This window comes from Peromyscus californicus, unplaced genomic scaffold (assembly GCF_007827085.1).
Source record: "Peromyscus californicus insignis strain IS unplaced genomic scaffold, ASM782708v3 Scaffold_6__1_contigs__length_162567912, whole genome shotgun sequence".
Lineage (NCBI taxonomy): Eukaryota > Metazoa > Chordata > Mammalia > Rodentia > Cricetidae > Peromyscus > Peromyscus californicus.
The window spans coordinates 81,024,298-81,032,995 of record NW_026294584.1 but is presented as its reverse complement, the minus strand read 5'-3'; positions in this window follow the sequence as shown (position 1 = coordinate 81,032,995).

The following is an 8,698-nucleotide window of genomic DNA, read 5'->3' as shown; positions in this document are numbered from 1 at the left end:
AGACATTGTCCTATGCCTCCCCACCTTTTGTTACCAGACGAGGCCAGCAGAACTTAAGTTACAAGTTGTTTAGTATACCTGAGAATTATCAAATACATCTTAAAGGGGATGTAAGTCATGGTCAGCATTTGGTAGTATAGGATCAAAAGCCTACCTAGTCATGTGATTGTATAGGACCAGTCATCCGCTATCCTCTGGATTATCAGTTACCTAGACAATTCTTCCCTAGAACAGTTATTATCTTGCAATATTGTTTTTTTTTCTATTTATGAAATCTTTTAGGAAACTAATCCATTGTCTGTCTGTCTGTCTATCTATCTATCTATCTATCTATCTATCTATCTATCTACTCATCCATCCATTTTCTATTTATCAATCATCTATGCATCTATACAGCCATACATCTATGTGTGTATGTGTCTGCAGGTGCACATGTGTGTATGGGTGAGCACATGTGTGTATGCATGGACCAAGGACAGACAACTTTGGCCACCGTTCTTGTTGTTATCTCACTGGACTGTAACTCAGCAAGTAAGCTAGCTGGCCCAGGAGCCCCAGGATCTGCTTGTCTTTGCCCCCTCAGTGCTGAGATCACAAGTGCATACCACCACACCTACACCTGGATTTTGAAGATGTAGGTTCTGGGAATCAAATTGAGGACCTCATGCTTGCAAGACAAGTACTTCACTGACTGAGTCATATTTCCAGCCTTTTCATACCTTTAGTTTTCTTAAAAAAATTTTTTTTTGAGACAGAGTCTGACTAGGTAGTCCTGGCTGGCCTGGAATTCACTAGGCATACCAGAGTAGCTTGGAACATCTTGTCCCCACTCCCTGAGCACTGAGATTAAAGGCATGTACCATATTCAGCCCAAGGCCCAAGATGTATTTTATTATTTGTGTGTGTGTGTGTGTGTGTGTGTGTGTGTGTGTGTGTGTGTGTGTGTGTAGGTGCCTGTGGAGTCCAGAAGAAGGCATCCGCTCACCTGATGCTGGACTTACTTTTGGCTGTGAGTAACCCAATGTGGGTGCTGATACTCAATTTAGGTCTTCTTCATGAGCAGCAAGTGTTTTTAATTGCTGAGCCATATTTCCACTCTTTCCCCTTTTTAAAGAAGAGGTCTCATTCTATAGTTCAAATTGGCTTAGAACTTACTGTACAGCACAGGCTAGAACTCACAGCAACCCTCCAGTTTCAGCCTCCTGAGTCGGGGAATCACAAGCATGTGGTCTCACACTCAGTTCATGTGTTCTGAGGAACAGTTTTCGGCAGGCTCTCTTACTGTAATGAAAGAAAAATTCCTTCTCCAGCCTTGTTCTCTGTCTCCCTGTCTGTCTGTCTGTCTGTCTGTCTCTATTTTCTCTCTCTGTCTCTCTGTAACTGACAAAATAGACTATACTTGTTGATTCCTTTTGGATGAAATATTTCTATACGGGAGAAAAATATTTCAAATATCTTCAACCTAAATTGCCTTAATTGATCAGTCTAGATAACCTCTATATCTATAGCAGGAAACGGTCAAAAAATTTCCGTTATTTCATAGTTTCCCTAATATAAAATATTGTTAAGGATTCTTGTCTGAGAAACTTAATCAGTGTTTGATAACTGTTTGAAAAAGACCCAAAGATGCAAATCAGCCAAGGTGTGGCTTGCGAGATGGTCTTAGACCAACAAAGCTGGATTGTGCCTGCTGCCTCCTGTATGCTGACCAGAGAACAGAGTGCATTGGGGGAGTGTGTGTTTTTGTGTGCGCTTTCAGAGTTTATACCAAAAGCCTATGTCTATTTAAAGGTAAAGGACAGCCACAGACCAGGTCACAAACACAAAACAGGACAAAAGTTTCTTTCTTTATCTAAACATTGTTCTTAAGAAAAGATAATATAATCTACCATAACTTGTTTCTATTGGATTTGAACAATGTACTTATTCTGCTTTCATAGAGACTAAAGTCTTATTTTCAAGGACAGTTTCTCAGAAAGAAACACTTAGAAATTGCCTAGAGAAAAACTGTAACAGTCAACATAGTTGAGCATCCGGAATGTGCACTGAACATCACGAATACAACTTGCATCATCTCAGCAGGGAGGAGAATGATGAGCTATGTCCTCTTTTTATAATTTAGATCCAAGAGATAAATGCATGGTGGTCAAGATTAGGAAAGGTTTGTGTCTAGATTCTGTTGTAGATTATGGGTGTTGGGAGCCATGTTTTATGTCTTGGTATACTGCTATTCTTCAGCAATCAAAAATCTTAAGAAAAATTGCATTCAATTTTCCTAGAATTCAGAAATAGTAATAGAACATTGTTATTTATTTGCATGTGTATGTGTGTCTGTCTGAGTGTGTGTTTGTGTATGCATGCACATGTGTGCACCTGAGTACTGTGTCCAAGGAGGCCAGGAGAGGGCATCAGATACCTGGAACTGGAGTTATAAGAAGTTATGAGCTGCCTGACATTGACCCTGAGAACTGATTTTGGGTTCTGGGAGAGAACAGTGTGAACTCCTAACTGGCAAACCATCTCTCCAGTCCCATCAGTATGATATTTAAATAAATAATAGCCCCGCGTTGGATGTCAGTAGTGTTACTATTTTTGTTATAGCTTTGAATAAATTATATAAGATTAGAATAATTATAATTATCACATTCATTGCCACTTTACCTCTTACACGTATCCCCACTCAGGCCTTTGAGAAGGTGAGAAAGAACTTAGACATTCTTAAAGGTCTTTCTATCTCCTCTGGTGATGAAAGGGGATGGATATTGGTTGCTTAGATGACTTTCTGCATTGTCTGTCTTTTTCTTTCCCTGTTTACACCATTCTTGCTTTCCAATCAGGCAACAGAGGCAGCAAAATACTACGTAGGAAATGGCCAAACAGAAACTAGGTCTCCAAGCGGTCCGCCCTTTGGTTTAACTCAAGCTTTCTTTTATCTTTTTTTTTTTTTTGTTTTTTTGAGACAGGGTTTCTCTCTGTAGCTTTGCGCCTTTCCTGGAACTCACTTGGTAGCCTAGGCTGTCCTCGAACTCGCAGAGATCCACCTGGCTCTGCCTCCCGAGTGCTGGAGGCTGATTAAAGGCGTGCGCCACCACCGCCCGGCTTTACTTTTATCTTTTAAGATCACTACTGGTCATCAGCTGAGGGCAAGAAGGCAATTTATCTCATTTGCACTCTAGGGCAATGACAAATTTATCCCAAGCAATGAATGCCTTGTCATGAAGGGTAATTTCATTAGTTCTTCAAGACATGTGTCGATGAATGTGGACACCATGGGGGCACACTCGCATTCCTTGTGTGATCGATCACCTTTACTTTTGTTTTGTTTTGATTGTGGTTGTTGTTTGTTTCCCTCCTGAGACAGGTCTTGCTGTGTAGTTCAAGCTGGCCTGGAACTCATTCTGTAGCCCAGGTCGGCTTTGAATTCTAGATGATCCTCCTGCCTTAATCTCCTGAATGCTCAAATTATAGACATGAACTCTCTCACCTGATTGGAGAAAAACAATGTTTAAATTATGTACTATAGACATTTCTTAAGAAGACAAAGATTTTTAGAGAGTTGAAGAATTAAAAAACAATCGCTGTATTTCACTAACTATAAAGAAATGATCCTTTATCAAAAGCCATTTCATAAAATAAAGCTCTGGAGACTCAGTGGCTTCACTGAAGTCTTACAACACTGAAGAAAAACGCATGTTTGAGGTCAGGGGTTCAATCTCCTGCACTACATTATTTTTTTTTTTCAGTGCACAGAATTCAAGGTTTAAATGCATTTAAAATTATTTTATTTATCGTTATGCATGTGTGTAGATGATGTCGGGGGCATGCCTGTCAAGCATGCCATGGAGTACATGTCAAGGCATACCTGTGGAGGTCAGAGGACAGTTTTGTGGAAGGTATTCTCTCCTTCAACTTTAAGTGATTTGGGGGATCAAACATAGGTGGCCTGGTTTGCATGCTTGCATTGCTGGCTTAGCCATCCTGCTGGCCCTTGAATGCATTTTTACACTTAGTTTCAACAAAAGTTAAGTGAAAAAAGCGCCATCATGCCAAATAAAATCCTTGTTCATTTCTACATGAAGTCCAAGCAAATACTAAGTTGGAATAATCACTCCTGGCACAAATTAACCAGCCACATCCTTTACGTGTTAAAGGCACTGTAGTCACACATGTACTGGACTCCAGCCTCATCTTTGACATGTTAAGGGCACTGTAGTCACACATACACTGGGCCCCAGTCTCATCCTTTACATGTTAAGGGCACTGGCGTCACACACACACTGGGTCTTGGGCTGACCGTTGATTCTTTCCTTTTCCCCCAGATTTACATTTTTGAACTTATGACTATCCAGTGCGATGGTTTCAGGGGGGCAAGGCTTTAGGAAGTCATTAGTTCATGAGGCTGAAGCCCTTTTGAATGGACTGGAAGCCTTATAAGAAGGGGCACAAAGCTCGCCCTCTCTGTGTCCTCCATTGTATGAGGCTCTAATGAGAATGTGATTTGCAAACCAGAAAGGAGGTCTTCACCACAGCCCAACTGTACACTGGCACCACAATCTGTCAGTTCTCAGCCTACCGTGTTTTCTGTGGTCTGAACCATCCAATTTATGACATTCTATTAGAGCAGCCAGAGATAACACCAAATATAATGTCTGTTCCTAACTGGCATCATCCACATGGATGTCCTTCGGGTAGTACATTAGTTACCTTTTTTGTTGTTGCTGTGATAAAACACCATGACCAAAGCAACTTATAGGAGGTTGGGCTCTTGATTCCAGAGGGATCTGAGTCCATCACGGTGACAGCCACAAGTGACAGCCATGGCAGTAGGAGCAGGGAGCTGAGTTCACACCTTTAACTGCAAGCTCAAAGCAGAGAGAACAAACTGGAAATGGCAAGGGGCTTTCCCCCCCCAAGGCTCTCCACTAGTGATGTGCTTCCTCTAGCAAACCTCTCCAAAGAGCACCGTCAACTGAAGACCAAGTGTTCAAATGCTTATGACTATGGGGGACATTCCTCTCTCAGACCACTACAGATAGTGAGGGTAGATGAACACAAGAATGCCGATTTCCAGACAGGAAATGTCCTTGAAGTAGATTGCAAAGTAGTTACAAATCCTTTCCCTCAGGTGACACATGTTTCTTTCTCTCAGTCAGCATGCTCTCATGTTAGAGGTCATTTACTTCATTGCTGAACCTGGCCCGGATGACTCACTTTGAACCTTAGGAAGATAGTAAATATGACTGGAAATAGACATTTGGCTCATTTGGACTTGCCTCTCTTACTGCTCTTCAGAACTCTGCCTTTACTACCGTTTGAATACACCTGGGCAAGCCTACTGTGGTGGCCATATTTGTGTTTCACTTACTGTGCTGTATAGCGGAAGTGTAGCTTTAAATACCATCTGACCATAGGAACGTTCGGGGTCAACAGCTTTTCAGTGAACATGCCCAGTGGTCTCACTAAGGTCCCAAGAACATCCTTACTCCCTGGAAAACCAAGATGACTGGTTATGCTAGATACATGACTGAGTCTAATCCAACAGGTAAAGGAATCACCATGTAAACTCAGCCTGGATTTCTCATGCACAAAATCATGACTACCTTGTTTGTAAGTAGCAGAGTTTTGAGATAGTTTGTTATGCAGCAGAAGCTATGTGATACAGACTCTGAGAGACTTAGTTCATTTATCTCGTTTTGGAGATGAGAAATAAGATTTTTAAGAGATTAAAAGACCTACCTGTTTGGTTGGAACCTCAAGTTGGCCCCTGTATGATCTGGAAAACCCCATGCTTGTCTGTCTGTCTGTCTGTCTCTGTCTCTTTCTCCAAACCCCACCCTCTCGGAGAATCTCCAATAAAGAAAAGGCGCCAAAAAGCCCAGTTCCGCATTCCTGGAGACTATTGCAGCTTCCTACCCTGTTGCCACTAGCAGCCCGAGTCCCTGCCTAAGCATTCCAGCTCTTGACCATACTTGGGCACAAACCCAGCTAGTGGTGGACACATCATCACCCCTTGCCTACAGGCTATATAATCTCCCTGCTTTAGTCTGGGCATGTGGCTTCTCCAACCTCCATCTCTGGGGCTGGAGAACCTATTTGAGAGTTGCTTTGCTCAAATAAACCTGTTGTTACACTTTTTCAATTCGGCTTCATGTAGCTTACTGCATTGGTGGAGAAACCCATCATTGGGGTACAGAAAACCTATTACTACCCAACATCAACTATCTAGTAAGTATTGATTGTAGCTAGAGTTTTCTCTAGCTACATTTGACAATTGATTGTCAAGAAAAATCAGCTGGGCAGTGGTGGCGCACGCCTTTAATCCCAGCACTCGGGAGGCAGAACCAGGGGATCTCTGTGAGTTCGAGGCCAGCCTTGGCTACCAAGTGAGTTCCAGGAAAGGCGCAAAGCTACACAGAGAAACCCTGTCTCAAAAAACCAAAAAAAAAAAAAAAATCAAAGTTAATATGAAGAAATGTCAGGAGATACTGTCTAAAGGACATTTGAATTGTGGTATATAAACATACCCACAGTTCATGCATGTTCTGTTGTACATATCAATATGGGAAGGCTGTACAATATAGCACACAAGAACAAGATGGTTTAAGTCAAGAGGATGTGAGTTCAAATCTTATTTGATTGCCTTAGATGTTAAGTAGTCTATGTAGCCAACTTTATCTGTATGGTATGCATGTTTACAAACACCTCATAAGTATAATAAGGAAAGAATTAAAATGATGCATAAAGTATTATGTACAGTGCCCAGCATGTAGTAAAGTCTTCATTATTGGTTATCATTGATATTATAAACATACAGGTTATAGATTTATTAAAAATGCTCAAGTTCACGGTGTTTCAACGTCTAGTTTTGAATAATCCTGGTACTGACCTGGAAGCAGGGAGCCCAGTTCTAGTTATTTTATGCCACATCTTTTCTAACTTCTTTGTAAATGTAATAGACATTTACAGCTGCAATATCTAGAAACTACCTTTAGCTAGTAATTCCATTTTAATAATTTTTTTTCCTTTTGAGGAGCATCTCATATAGCTGAGGCTGGCTTTGAACTCCCGAAACTCAACCTGCCAAGTACTGGAGTTACAGGTGTTGGTAGCCAATTTGGAAAGAAGCATTCTTTAAACACAGACCTGTTAAAAATTTCAGTTATTTTTATTTCTAACTATTTTACTCAATACTATATATATCATGTGAGTCTCGGCTCTCTCTCAAGGAAAGCAATTAAGGGCTTCAACAAGAACATAACAAAACCAGCTTTCAAACTGTTTCAAAGGAGAAAGGTAGCATAGAAGCCCAAAGACACTAAAATATTCTGACTGCTCCTTTTGCCACAATGGAAAGCTAGCTGGTACAGTTAAGAAGCGGAAATCTATTCAGGTAACTGAAAAAAGAAAAAGCCACCAGCTGTAAACCCCCAGCTGCAGATGGAAGAAAGAAGCATCGCAGAAGAGGCATCTCCAACTTCTCCGTACTGTAGTTTTTGTGAATGACCATTGTCATGTGTCTGGTATGGGATCACATTAAGAAGAAAGGACGAGATCATCACCGTGACCACACCGCAAGCCTCAGGAAAGCCATTGTCTGTTTCTTGTTGGAGGCACATTGTTCAACATTTCACCGAGGAAAATATCCCTTGGCATTTCAGGGGCCGAGCTGCATCTCTGAAGCTCCCTCAGCTTACAGTTATCTGCTTGTGAATCCCATGGTTATCAGCTCAACTCTCAAAAGGTGGCACCTCCCTGGACATCTGCTTTAAATGATTAGCATGTACAATCCATGCATGGGAGTTATTTGAAGTGAGACATTATAATGTGCACATTTAGCATTAGCCGATTTCATACTGTGGAATAAGACCCTATTTGGAAAATTTAGACAGGATTTCATCTCAGATCTCTTAGTAACTCCTCACTCCCCACCCTGAGATAGAGCATCCTGTTGCCCTCACTGGCCTCAGACACCCTATGTAGCCAAGAATGACCTTGAACTTCTGACACACCTCCTGAATAGGTCTTTGTTTATAGGTGTGTACCACCAGGCCTGGTCTCTGCTGAGCCAGGGGCAGAACCCAGAGCTTTGTCTACTAGGCCAACACTCTACAAGCTGTTTTATCCCCAACCTAGGAGCCAAATTAAATGTTACTAGAAGATAATGTAGTTTAGAGTGAAAATTAGGTTCTTTGAAGTCTAGTTAATATATTTAATTTTAATTAAAATATTTTATTTCTTTGTATATGGGTGTTTTGGCTATGTGTTTGTCTGTGTACCGTGGTGTGCCTGGTTCCCATAGAGGCCAGAAGAGGGTGTCAGATACCCTAGAACTGGAGTTAGAGATGGTTGTGAGCTGCCATGGAGTGCTGGGGAAATGAACTTAGGTTCTCTGCAGGAGCAATAAGTGCTGTTAACTGCTAAGCCATCCCTTGAGCATGTATTGAGATAGGGCCTTAATTTGTGGCTCTGACTGATTTGGAACTTGTTATGATTCCTAGACAGCCTTAAAATTCACATGTATCTTTCTGATTTATCCTCCCAAGGGCTGGAATTGCAGGCATGAGCCACCATGACACATTCCTTCAGTCTGTCTGTCTGTCTCTTTCTCTGTCCATCTCTCTGTCTCTGTTTCTCTGTCTGTCTCTCTCTGTGTGTGTGTGTGTGTGTGTGAGAGAGAGAGAGAGAAAGAGAGAGAGAG